At 41.6% G+C, this 14,485-nt stretch overlaps 1 long non-coding RNA gene across 2 annotated transcripts in view; it reads left to right on the top strand.

The window, feature by feature from the left end:
* Positions 1–14,485, top strand: part of LOC147000960 (uncharacterized) — a 49,294-nt gene that overhangs the window by 15,293 nt on the left and 19,516 nt on the right. For both annotated transcript variants that reach the window (XR_015045426.1, XR_015045425.1), the window contains exon 6: positions 6,245–6,310. This is a non-coding gene — a long non-coding RNA (uncharacterized LOC147000960). The remainder of the gene's footprint in view (positions 1–6,244; positions 6,311–14,485) is intronic.

Raw genomic sequence — 14,485 nt, 5'->3', positions numbered from 1 at the left:
GGGGCTTCCTCTGGCACATGGCTGGGCTTAGTCTCTGGTCCTTTGAAGCCTGTTTTCCCAAGTCCACTCACTTCAGTAACTAGTATTAGCCAGTGGGGTTAGAAACTTTTAGTATGTTTGGGGACTGTTTATATTTGTGATTTATTACATATGCTGAGCCTTGAGCACTCTCCCAATTTACTAGCAGTCTTTCTCTGCAGTTTAGAAGAGCATATATTTTGGCTGTGAGCCCTTCATTGGTTGTATATTTTTGCAGGAAATTATCCTTTCCCCTGGAAATTGAGTTACAGGTGGCTGTGTAGCACCATGTGAGTGCAGGTAATTGAACATTAGTCCTGTCCAAGGCAGCCTGTGCTTTTAACTACTGAGCCACCTCTCCAGTCCCATATGTCCTAATATTGTAAGAAATGACTTTAACTAGTTCATTCCTCAAAAGAATTTCATTTTCCCCTTTACTTTTGCATAGTGTCAAATTCTAAGGAGAAAAAAAGCTTAAATTTTTCATGATTATTTTGAATCTTTTAATAGTATATTGAATTCTTGTTTTCATTACATTACAGTGTGTATCACTTACAATAACCAGTATCACTACAAAACTGATTTTTTTTCAAAGATTTCTGTTTTTATATGTAAGTATACTGTAGCTGTCTTCAGACATTCCAGAAGAGGGCATCAGATCTTGTCATGGAGGGTTTTGAGCCACCATGCGGTTGCAGGGATTTTTTTTTTTTTTTGGATTTTCGAGACAGGGTTTCTCTGTGTAGCCCTGGCTGTCCTGGAACTCACTTTGTAGACCAGGCTGGCCTCGAACTCAGAAATCCGCCTGCCTCTGCCTCCCGAGTGCTGGGATTAAAGGCGTGCGCCACCACGCCCGGCTCGGTTGCAGGGATTTTAACTCAGGAACTTTGGAAGAGAAGTCAGTGCTCTTAACCACTGAGCTATCTCTCCAGCACCAAACTTGATTCTTTTTAAAGATGAACATGATCCTACTATTTTAAGTTTAAAAGTATTTTTTTTTTTTTTTTGGTTGTACTGAAACTCACTCTGTAGGCCAGGTTGGCCTCGAACTCAGAAATCTGCCAGCCTCTGCTTCCCAAGTTCTGGGATTAAAGGCATGTACCACTACACCTGGCTCATGCTAGCTCTAAGTTTAGAACTATTAAATGTATCTTTTCATAATATTGTAAAACTTTCTAGGGTTTCCAGCTTGCATTATATATTTTTCTAAATGCAAGTTATGTTTTAAAATTATGGCCACTAGACCACTATAATTTATGTGGATTTGTTTTGTGTTCCTTAAGGTAAAAATATATATGTTAATGTGTAGTGAGGGAGATTTCTGGGAAAAGGAGTAGGAAGAGAAAGAATATGAATAAAATTTTGTATGAAAAACTTACAAACAAAACAAAACAAACAATGCTTTGGAAAGTAAAAATAGATGTACTATTACACCCAGTCATATAACATTAACTTAGAGTTCTCTCTGCTATACAGAAAAACAACTGACTGCTGCATATTGAACAGCTAACCAGATACTTTGCTCAGTTCTCAGAGATTTCCTCTCTGCAATTTTCCTATAAGATCTGCTATTGGGATGGACATGTGCTATCTCTGTTCCAGCCCACTTCACACTGAAACTCCATTCCCTGGTGTGATATAGGCTTTGGGATGAAACTGGGTCAAAAGCATTGCAGTGAAACCCTTGTACATAGAAATAGAGAAGAACTTTTATGTGCTCTGTCATCTATATGTAGTGTATATTTGTGTGATAGGTGTATTTGTGTATGTGTATTGTGTGGTGTGTGTGTGTGTGTATACCTCTGACAAGTGGTTGGTACTTTCCTCCCGAGCATGGCAGGGAGGGGAGCCTGCAGAGAGGTCTTAGCTATTCTGGGGGATGTGATGGCATAAACAGCTGTTGCAGCAGGCTATGCACTTATCCAAATGCTGATTATTCTCAGATCCTAGGAGGTATCAAGGCTACATTTTCAGTTCCCTGCAAGCCCAATATTTCCTTACATTTCCTGGGAGAAAAAGAGGTCTCAACCTTCCTGTATTCATCTTCATGAGCAGAAGGGTGGGAAGTCCAGCTGGGAGGCTGCATTGGACACAGGCTGTAACCCATGCTATTCTGCACTGCAGTGGATGCCTGCTGTACGCTGTGTCCTCCTGGGCTGCATGGAGCCCTACTCTAAACCAAACCCTCATGGGCTGCAGTGGAGACCACGTGTAAGCTGTGGTGTCCTGGGTTTCACAGGTATCCCTGCTGGATCCTCCTCCACTGTGAACTGAGCCTAGGACAGCCTAAGGAGAGAGTTTGCTCTCCAATCTCAGAGGGTCCAAGGTCTGCCAATGAGAACAGGAAGAGCATACATTCATGGGGAGAAGATGTCAGTTGGCAATGTTGTCATCCCTCCCTCTTCATGGACTTCCCGAATTTATCAGAGTTCCTCTGGAGCCAGGAAGTAGAGCACACCCAGGATTATCACACCTAGACATTTACTATCATTTTCCTGACCCACATCTTTTGTGAATACACTTATGCTCTTATGAACAAAGATATGGCCTCTGTGAGTTCATTGTCAATGATGTAGATATCTGTCTTCATGAAGTGAAATATGAAGAAGAGACTTGAAGTGTACTCATGAAGGGAGCACTTTGCCTCTGGTCACACTTATCCTCAGGGTGTCTAGTTTGTCCTTTGGACCTGAAATTTATCATAGCTCTAGGGGAACTCCAGCTCTCTGTTCTGGATTGGCCAGGAGCCCAAAGACCAGTCCTGGTCAAGAACCTGGTCTTCCTAACTTTGCCACATTTATCAAAAATAACCAAATCCAGAACAGGACTCACCCCAGGTCTCTTAAATTTCAAGTCTCCTGTAGGAGATTCATCTCACTCCTGAGTTCATGGTGTAATAATGTGGCTATGGATTCCAAACCAGCATCTAGTGCTGCCAATCCCAGGGGCACCAGAGTTCTGCTTTCCATGGCAGCAGGAGGCTCTGCTCTTACATGTTGCAATACTCTGGTATACAGCAACATCCAGGTAGGTCTGCTTCCAGCTCCATCTCTCCTGGCCTAACTCAGGTTCCTGCACAGTCACAAAGAGATCATACTCCACCCAACCCTCAATTAAAAGGAAAGACAGAAAGATCCAGGTCTCCTAGTAATTCCCCTCTTTCCAACACAAGACACATTGGAGGCATAATCTCTGCTCTGACAGAAGTCACTCTGAGACTGTGATGGTCTGGGGTTCCCATACTCAGAGCACCAAGCTAAGAACCAGGCCTGTTAGAGAGCCTTTCCTTAGAGTCCATAGTCTCCACTTTGCCTGGGAAGGAATTCTATATATGCATCTTGCTGGGTTTCTAAAATTGAGGGGTACACCTATTGAAAGAAGAGTTGGACTTCATGTGTGACCCCAGACATATAAGCAGTTATCAGAAAATCCTGGGGATAAAGTGACAGCTCCTGCTGCTTTTGATAATGTATACAAATTAACTCCATTCTTTTTCCAGACCTAAGTATCATGCAGAAAGTTATGCCAGCCTGAAGGGTGCTCCAGTTCCATCCAAGAACAGGAATGAATTGTATATTTCTCCTTCCTGGTTACTCTCATTGCATATTGGGATCTTTAAATGTATGGTGTGTTTGTGTATCTCTGTGTGTGTGTGTGTGTGTGTGTGTGTGTGTGTGTGTGTGTGTGTGCAGTGACCCTGGTGATAATGATTTCTGGACAGATTTGTCCCTTTAAGTGTGGTTTTGTTCTTCCTCCTCCTGTTCTTCATCTCCTTCTCATTATCCTCCACTTCATACTCCTTTTTCTTGTTTTTCTTCTCTTCCTTCTTTGAGATTCTACTACAACCTTCTATGCAGGTAGGGGCTCCATCAGTTAGAGTGACACTAGCCAAAGATGGCAGTGAGATTTAGACCTGGTGACACACGAAGAATGCAAGTAAGGCAAAACAGGATAAAAATTTAAAAGAAAATTCAGGAAAAACTCTAGGGATACTTGTGAAAGAGTAGGGTATGTTTTAAGCAACCAATCAGAAATGATTATTTCTGTGACATCATTTCTCCAGTGAGCACCTGGGTGCCCTCACCTTGAGCATCATGCATGACATACAGTTCACTCAAGTGGCAGGAGAAGTGTCGAGGGGAATCCTGGGGGATCTGGTCACTCACGTAAGTTGAGGAATTTCCAGGTGTTCAGGCAAGTAACCCTGGTTGACATCATGATTCTCTGCATCTTGGCCGGGCTCCACTGACACACCCACTCCAGTGGAGTGTGCATGACAAGTCCAAAAGCTTGGTGTTAGTCCTGAGATACAAAGCTTCACAGAAACTGGTCTCGTGGAGAGTCCTTGTCATTCCATAACAGGGTTGTGGTCCAGATATGTCCTAGCGATAGTCGGTAATAGGCCTACTGTGCTTTCTTTCAGTATTGTTTTATTATAGGTGCAAGGAATGATTTGACTTATTCAGACAAAATGCCTTCAGTGTTGAAAGAGATAGTGAAACAAATCAGGATTTGCAGTTTACTGGGTAAGAGTAGAAATCTCAGGGCAAGTTCTCCAATGTAAACAGAATAACAACCCAGTCACTCTCATATGCAGGAATTTACAATGGTCTAGGAAGTAGGAGGGTTGTGGCTTAAGGAGGAACTAGACTATTGCATTATTCATGAAAAGTTTAGCAAGAGCAGAAGCCCCCTGTTGGTGGGTTATACAATAGACTAGAATTGTGACTAGGTTATGAAATCCTCACCAGGCTCCTAGAATAGCTGACTTTAGATAGGGCTGCTTTTTATCTCATTTGTAACCTATGCCTGGTTCCTGCCAGTCTTTATGTATGCATTACTCTGTTTTGTGTAAAGAGTCATTATGCATCAGATGACCTCAATATATCACCTAACTTCCTTGTTTTCTTCTGTAATATAATTCTGATATTCGCTTTGAGATATTACATTCAGTTCCAACACTCTCTGGTGTTCTTGTCTGTTTGTCACTCACCAACTCCTTTCCCACCTGAGTACCAGCACCCTGATTTCTCCAGAGGGCTGAGGAGCCGACTGAGCCAGCCTGTGGCACTCCATGACAGGTCAGGGCCCTTCTTTTCTCCAGGCCTTCTGTACAGTACCAAATGATGTTTCCTCATCTGTATTAAGCGATTTCATTTCAGGAATGTCTTGAGATGAATCTGCAGTTTGATGGTAGGGAGCTTGTAGGGAGACAATCAACAATGGCTACCCCATGGAAAGAGCAAGGTAGAAAAGATAATAAGCAGAATCCACAGAGTGAGTGGAAAGAGGAAAAATGGCCTACTTCCCACCTACTAATGGGTTGGAGAAAGGAAAGTCTGCACTGACTGCTCTGCCTAAGGTTTACTCTAATCCCAAGTATAACTTTCTTCTCGATGAGTTTAAGTGCAAGCTGTCCCCTGAGGTCATCCCTTGTGTGGCATTGCCATATTTTGGCATCACCTTGGTAAGGATGGCTGGTCCATGTGAAAGATGAATACTGCTGCCCTAAAGAACTTCCCAGATCTCCATGAGTTGCAACCTCATCACTGCCTTTTTCAAGCTCCCAGAGAAACTGAGGAGTTACATATACCACCAGGTGTAGTACACTGATAGAGAGCACTTGCATTGCTAGTTGACAGGCCTTGCTTTACAACTTATACACTGTGTCAAATACATTCCTAAGTACTGGGCCATGAATACTTTCCCACCAATACTTTGCCAGCATTCTCTGCAATCAACAACAGCAGCTTCATTTCTGGGTTCGGGCCTCTCAAGGGTGAGAGATTGTCTTTCTGCTGAATATAGATTGACATGTGGAGCATGAATCATTTACACAACAGACAATGGAGTCTGGCATCACAGAACAACAAGGCTGCTTTAAGAGTCATTTTTCTGGAAACGAGTCTTTCAAAGTGTGGGCAAAGCCTTCAATCAAGGCAACATTATCATGTGAAAATCTCTTGCAATTCCAGTGACATTTACACTCAGTGTGGTGTTGTAAATAGGTTTGTCCCCTTAGACTCTTGTGGTTGAATGCTTGGCCGACAGGGAGTGACATTATTATGAAGTGTGTCTTGTTGTAATGAGTGCTCTTGACAGAGGAATTGTATCACTTTATGGGTGGGCTTTGAGATCCTCCTTCTACCTGCATGAACTAATCTTTTCCTGGCTGGCTTCTGATCAAGGCATAAAACTCTTAGGCTTTTTTTTTTTTTTTTTGCAGTACCATGCCTGTCTGAAAGATGACATGCTTCTGGCCTTGGTGATAATGGACTGAACCTCTGAACCTGTAAGTCAGTCCCCATTTATATAAGTAGCCTTGTTCGTGGTTTCTCTTTACAGCAATGGAAGCTCTAAGAAACTCACCTTTCAGAGAAATGGGGGCTATTAAAAGGAATCATTGAGAACACACATAGACATTTTTGTGTCCAAGTGTGTACTTAATTTAAATGAAATTATAACACTTGGGTTGATAATGATTCTCCCAAGGACTACACTTAAAACAGTCCTGATGCCTGGGAAATCTCCCTTTCTCAGAGCTCAAGAGTCTCCACCAACAAGATGAACTCTCACTATTGCTCTTTGCTCTCTCCCTGAAATTGAATCTCAGACCCTGTACTTATTATAAACACATACATGTGCAAGAATAAAGAAACCATGAGTTGGGTGGGGGATGGGAAAAGCTGAGAGGCTGGGGCATGATTGAAATGGACACAGTTCCCCTGTACAGAGTTATCAAAAATATATTCAATCATTAAATTAAAAAAAAAGTCAAAAATGGAAGGTTTGGAAGAAACATAGAAAGACAGTGAGGGCCAGTTAGCAAGAGATTGAAACTATTTTCCAAAAGTACTAGAGAAGTCATGAAAAAATTGGGGACATTGCTACAGCTGAGAAAAAAAAATCTGGATTAAAATTATCCATCACTAAAGCAGTGCAATGAATGATCAGAAAAGGCAGTGGAAAATAACATTGAATTTTGAGACACTTTGAGAACAATACCAAGTATGACAAGCCATGACTATTTTATGATAAATCTTTGTAGTTCACTAGTTAATGGTATTAGCACACATGGCAGGGCAAGCATTAAGAGCCCCCTGTCTGAGGCAAAGGACAGTACACACTGTAGACATAGATACTGTTTAAATTTGTCGCACAATTTCTTTCATACTGTGCGTTTTTTGAAGACATAAATTCCTTCAGTCTTGTTGCCCTGCAGCCCCAGTAGGTGATCCCAAGTGAAAGGTGAAGGATCACTGACTGAATACATAACTGAAGGCTTTTGTACTCAGGGATGACCCACAGCTGGGAGCAAACCGAAAATCTGCTCATCACAAATAGGTCTGTATTTCAGGACCTGAGAAAGGAAATGCAATAGTAAGCTCTCCCGTGTACAGAGGCAATGGGATGGGGAGGTGCACCTTAGCTGGCACAGTCCTGGAAAGGAAGCACAGAGCATGCAAAGTTTCTCTCCTTAACCCTGCTGTAATAAGACTGTCTGCTTGTGGTAGGGACATGAACCTTCCCATGTGTGTAGAGGAGTCACATGACCTCAGTATGACCAATCAGGAGAGTCCTGGTTCGCTAGCCAGTCTGATTGGCCAAGTTCTGGACATGTGACCAATTAGGTCTTGACCAGGAGTTACAGTTGGTGTGAGGTTGCTGAGACAGTTGGTAACTGACCTGTTATAACTGAGGTTAATTTTTCACTCCGGGGCTGCAGAGGCAGAGTTTGTGTGCTCAGGCATGATTTCAGGAGAGCTGCTCCTGTCTACTCCCCCAGCACCTAGGTACAGCCTAGTTTTTCTAGTCTTGCTGATGATGTGACTCCCTAACCCTCCTTCTCAGCTTGTCAGAACCACTTTGGTTGTGTTGTAGGCACTGACCCTTCCTTCGCACTGCCTGGCTATTGGAGGCCTTGGGGCTGCAGAATATAGATTCTGAACCTCCCAGGACTCTGTGCAGCACTCCCTGGACAGTTCGTGGTGGCTGAGACAAGCAGGCTCCTGCCCAGCACAAGCCCTGTGGATCATCACAGGGAAGCAGAGCCTTGCCCTCTTTCATGTCCCCCTTTTATGTCCAGGATCCTCCAACACGGGCACATTATGCATAGAAATTAGAACATATCACAGTTGTCTTTAGAGACTTGGCTTGTCACATGAAGCATTATCCTTAGTTCCACCTATTTTCTGGAAAATGACACTTTTCATTCTTTGTTTTTTTGTTTGTTGTTTGTTTATTTTCGAGAGAGGGTTTACTCTGTGTAGCCCTGGCTGTCCTGGAACTCACTCTGTTGGCTGGCCTGGAACTCAGAAATATGCCTGCCTCAGCCTCCCAGGTGCAATCAGATTAAAGACATATGCCACCATGCTGGGCTGACACGTTTTATTCTTAAGGCTCGGTCCTTTTTTATCTCGTACACTCTTCACATGATTTTATTTATGGATTTGTGTATTTCAGACTCACCTTATATTCGTGAGTGAACTGATGTTCATGAACGTGAGCTTATAAATGTGTTGTTTATCGTGAAGTATCACGGAATCTCGTTAAGGTTTGTCACATCTTTCACATGAAAATATTGGTAATAGTGTTTTTTTACTCTGGTTTTAATTGTTTGTGTGTGTCTGCACACATGGGAAGGACAGAGGACCAATTGTGAGGCCAGTTCTCTCATTCCACCATGTGGGCTCCACAAACAAAACTTGGATCATCTGGTCTGGTCATAAGCAGCTCTATCCACAGAATTAGCAAGCTTTCTATTTGTCTGGTTTTGGTTACAGGGTAACGTTGGCTTTCTGGAACACAGTGGAAAATGTCCTTTCCCTTTTATTTCATGGAATTATCTTAGGAACATTGGTGTTCTTTAAAAGTCTGGTAGAATTCATTTATGAATATGTCAAACCTTGGACTTTTGTTGATTTTTTTCCTGTTAATATTTTAATTTCATTGCTTGTTATTGATGTATTCAAGCATTTTATATTTATTTTGAAATTTATCCACTTCTCCCGGTTTCACAATTGGTGTCAGTATAGGTTTCCTATATATCTGTTTCAAAGATTCTTAGATATGTTCTAATGGTTCTTTTTTTTTTTTCTTTTTAAGATCTATATATTTATTTGTTGTGAGTTAGTACACTGTTGCTGTCTTCAGACACACCAGAAGAGGGCATCAGATCCCATTACAAGTGGTTGTGAGCCACCATGTGGTTGCTGGGAATTAAACTCTGGACCTCTGAAAGATCAGTCAGTGCTCTTAAAGCCCAAGCCATCTCTCCAGCCCTGTTCTAAAGGTTGTTAGAGCCTTGTTGTATCTGCTACTGTATTACAGTCATTTGTCTCTAGTTTTACTCTGTATCATCTCATATCCTTAGATTTGGGAATGCTTGCTCAGTTTACTCTCTCCTTTCCAAGAACCAGGATTTTTTTTCAATGTTCATTATTTTCTGTTTGTTTAGTCTCAGCTCTTACTTTCAGCCTGTTTTATCAGGTACTGGTTTGGGGTTGTGTTTGTTGTTCTTTTCATTTTTTTTTTAATCTTAAAATTTTTTATTACCTCAATGTGTTATATACATCAAACATATTAATAATATTGAGTATTTTAGAGAATCAAATACAAAAATTTTGTTCAACTTTCATATTCATAGCCTTTCATAAACTAAAAGTATCATTAATGAACATTTAAAACTGCCCATATCTGAGGATCCTATATCTAATGTTGAATACTAAATTATTTCAAAACATACAAAATATTCTTTAAGAATTAAGCATAGTATATGAGCATAAAATATTAAAAATGAATAATTAAGAAATATATTCAGGATCAGCACCAGGGGAGCTAGAGCGCAGGATCGGCTGACACCCGCCAGCTACCCACGAACCCCGCCACAGGATTTTGAGACTGCTGGTGAGTGGAACACAGCTTCTGCTCCAGTCCAATCGCGCGGGACCTGAGACTGCTCTGGTTGGGGAGAGAGAAATCCGGCCTACATAGGGCCACAAGCCTCTTCCGGTCAGAAAAGCACCTGGGAAGCTAGGGCGCAGGGTCCGCAGACACTCGCCAGCTACCCACAACACCCGCCACAGGATCTTAAGACTTCTGGTGAGTGGAACACAGCTTCTGCTCCAATCCAATTGCGCGCGGGACCTGAGACTGCATTAGTTAGGGAAGCAGAAACCGGCCTGAGTAGGGCCACAGGCCTCATCCGGCCGGATCAGCACCAGGGGAGCTAGAGCACAGGGTCGGCTGACACCCGCCAGCTACCCACGACCCCCGCCACAGGATTTTGAGACTGCTGGTGAGTGGAACACAGCTTCTGCTCCAGTCCAATCACGCGGGACCCGAGACTGCTCTGGTTGGGGAGGCAGAAATCCGGCCTACATAGGGCCACAAGCCTCTTCCGGTCAGAAAAGCACCTGGGAAGCTAGGGCGCAGGGTAGGCTGACACTCGCCAGCTACCCACAACACCCGCCACAGGATCTTAAGACTTCTGGTGAGTGGAACACAGCTTCTGCTCCAATCCAATTGCAAGCGGGACCTGAGACTGCATTAGTTAGAGAAGCAGAAAACCGGCCTGAGTAGGACCACAGGCCTCTTCCTGCTGGACCAACACCGGGGTACCGCCAGCTACCCACGACCCCAGCCACAGGATTTTGAGACTGCTGGTGAGTGGAACACAGCTTCTGCTCCAATCTTTAAACAGTGACAACGACAACAACTAACCCCAGAGATTACCAGATGGCGAAAGGTAAACGTAATAATCTTACTAACAGAAACCAAGACCACTCACCATCATCAGAACCCAGCACTCCCACTTCGCCCAGTCCAGGGCACCCCAACACACCGGAAAAGCTAGACACGGATCTAAAAGCATATCTCCTGATGATGATAGAGGACTTCAAGAAGGACTTTAATAACACACTTAAAGAAATACAAAGGAACGCTGGTAAACAGGCAGAAGACAATAAAGAGGAAGCACAAAAATCCCTTAAAGAATTGCAGGAGAACACTGCTAAAGAGTTACAAATCCTTAAAGAAAAACAGGATAACATAATCAAACAGGTAGAAGTCCTTACAGAAAAACAGGAAAACACATCCAAACAGATGATGGAAATGAACAAAACCATACTAGACCTAAAAAGGGAAGTAGACACAATAAAGAAAACCCAAAATGAGGCAACACTGGAGATAGAAACCCTAGGAAAGAAATCTGGAACCATAGATACGAGCATCAGCAACAGAATACAAGAGATGGAAGAGAGAATCTCAGGTGCAGAAGATTCCATAGAGAACATCGGCACAACAATCAAGGAAAATGTAAAATGCAAAAAGATCCTAACTCAAAACATCCAAGAAATACAGGACACAATGAGAAGACCAAACCTACGGATAATAGGAGTGGATGAGAAGGAAGATTTTCAACTCAAAGGACCAGCAAACATCTTCAACAAAATTATAGAAGAAAACTTCCCAAATCTAAAGAAAGAGATGCCCATGAACATACAAGAAGCCTACAGAACTCCAAATAGACTGGACCAGAAAAGAAATACCTCCCGACACATAATAATCAGAACAACAAATGCTCTAAATAAAGATAGAATACTAAAAGCAGTAAGAGAAAAAGGCCAAGTAACATATAAAGGCAAGCCTATCAGAATTACACCAGATTTTTCACCAGAGACTATGAGAGCCAGAAGATCCTGGACGGATGTTATACAGACACTAAAAGAACACAAATTCCAGCCCAGGCTACTATACCCAGCCAAACTCTCAATTAACATAGATGGAGAAACCAAAGTATTCCACGACAAAACCAAATTCACACATTATCTCTCCACGAATCCAGCCCTTCAAAGGATAATAACAGAAAAAAACCAATACAAGGACAGGAACCACGCCCTAGAAACAACAAGAAGGTAATCCCTCAACAAACCTAAAAGAAGACAGCCACAAGAAAAGAATGCCAACTTTAACAACTAAAATAACAGGAAACAACAATTACTTTTCCTTAATATCTCTTAATATCAATGGACTCAACTCCCCGATAAAAAGACATAGACTAACAAACTGGCTACACAAACAAGACCCAACATTTTGCTGCTTACAGGAAACTCATCTCAGAGAAAAGGATAGACACTACCTCAGAATGAAAGGCTGGAAAACAATTTTCCAAGCAAATGGTATGAAGAAACAAGCTGGAGTAGCCATTCTAATATCTGATAAGATTGACTTCCAACCCAAAGTCATCAAAAAAGACAGGGAGGGACACTTCATACTCATCAAAGGTAAAATCCTCCAAGAGGAACTATCAATCCTGAATATCTATGCTCCAAATACAAAGGCAGCCACATTCATTAAAGAAACTTTAGTAAATCTCAAAGCACACATTACACCTCATACAATAATAGTGGGAGACTTCAACACACCACTTTCACCAATGGACAGATCATGGAAACATAAACTAAACAGGGACACAGTGAAACTAACAGAAATTATGAATCAAATGGATCTGGCAGATATCTACAGAACATTCTATCCTAAAACAAAAGGATATACCTTCTTCTCAGCACCTCATGGTACCTTCTCCAAAATTGACCACATAATTGGTCACAAAACAGGCCTCAACAGATACAAAAATATTGAAATTGTCCCATGCATCCTATCAGATCACCATGGACTAAGGCTGATCTTCAATAACAAAATAAATAATAGAAAGCCAACCTTCACGTGGAAACTGAACAACACTCTTCTCAATGATACCTTGGTCAAGGAAGGAATAAAGAAAGAAATTAAGGACTTTTTAGAGTTCAATGAAAATGAAGCCACAACATACCCAAACTTATGGGACGCAATGAAAGCATTTCTAAGAGAAAAACTCATAGCTCTGAGTGCCTCCAAAAGGAAACTAGAGAGAGCACACATTAGCAGCTTGACAACACACCTAAAAGCACTAGAACAAAAGGAAGCAAATTCGCCCAAGAGGAGTAGACGGCAAGAAATAATCAAACTCAGGGGCGAAATCAACCAAGTGGAAACAAGAAAAACTATTCAAAGAATCAACCAATCAAGGAGCTGGTTCTTTGAGAAAATCAACAAGATAGATAAACCCTTAGCCAGACTCACTAGAGGGCACAGGGAAAGCATCCTAATTAACAAAATCAGAAATGAAAAAGGAGACATAACAACAGATCCTGAAGACATCCAAAACACCATCAGATCCTTCTACCAAAGGCTATACTCAACAAAACTGGAGAACCTGGATGAAATGGAGAAGTTCCTAGACAGATACCAGGTACCAAAGTTGAATCAAGATCAGGTTAATGATCTAAACAGCCCTATATCCCCCAAAGAAATAGAAGCAGTCATTAATAGTCTCCCAACTAAAAAAAGCCCAGGACCAGATGGGTTTACTGCAGAGTTCTATCAGACCTTCAAAGAAGATCTAATCCCAGTTCTTCACAAACTATTCCACAAAATAGAAACAGAAGGTACTCTACCCAACTCATTCTATGAAGCCACAATTACTCTGATACCTAAACCACAAAAAGACCCAACAAAGATAGAAAACTTCAGACCAATATCCCTTATGAATATTGATGCAAAAATCCTCAATAAAGTTCTTGCTAACCGAATCCAAGAACACATCAAAACAATCATCCATCCTGACCAAGTAGGTTTCATCCCAGGGATGCAGGGATGGTTCAATATACGGAAATCCATCAACGTAATCCAGTATATAAACAAACTCAAAGACAAAAACCACATGGTCATCTCGTTAGATGCGGAAAAAGCATTTGACAAGATCCAACACCCATTCATGATAAAAGTCTTGGAAAGATCAGGAATTCAAGGCCCATACCTAAACATGATAAAAGCAATCTACAGCAAACCAGTAGCCAACATCAAAGTAAATGGTGAGAAGCTTGAAGCAATCCCTCTAAAATCAGGGACTAGACAAGGCTGTCCACTTTCTCCATACCTATTCAACATTGTACTTGAAGTCCTAGCCAGAGCAATTCGACAACAAAAGGAGATCAAAGGGATACAAATTGGAAAAGATGAAGTCAAAATATCACTCTTTGCAGATGATATGATAGTATATATAAGTGACCCTAAAAATTCCACCAGAGAACTCCTAAGCCTGATAAACAGCTTCGGTGAAATAGCTGGATATAAAATTAACTCAAACAAATCAATGGCCTTTCTCTACACAAAGAATAAACAGGCTGAGAAAGAAATTAGGGAAACAACACCCTTCTCAATAGAGAGAAATAATATAAAATATCTTGGCGTGACTCTAACTAAGGAAGTGAAAGATCTGTATAATAAAAACTTCAAGTCTCTGAAGAAAGAAATTATAGAAGATCTCAGAAGATGGAAAGATCTCCCATGCTCATGGATTGGCAGGATCAACATTGTAAAAATGGCTATCTTGCCAAAAGCAATCTACAGATTCAATGCAATCCCC

The sequence above is a fragment of the Mus caroli genome, unplaced genomic scaffold, assembly GCF_978045245.1.
Source record: "Mus caroli unplaced genomic scaffold, Mus_caroli_1 scaffold_15, whole genome shotgun sequence".
NCBI classification, from domain to species: domain Eukaryota; kingdom Metazoa; phylum Chordata; class Mammalia; order Rodentia; family Muridae; genus Mus; species Mus caroli.
This window is presented reverse-complemented; position numbering and strand designations above follow the sequence as displayed.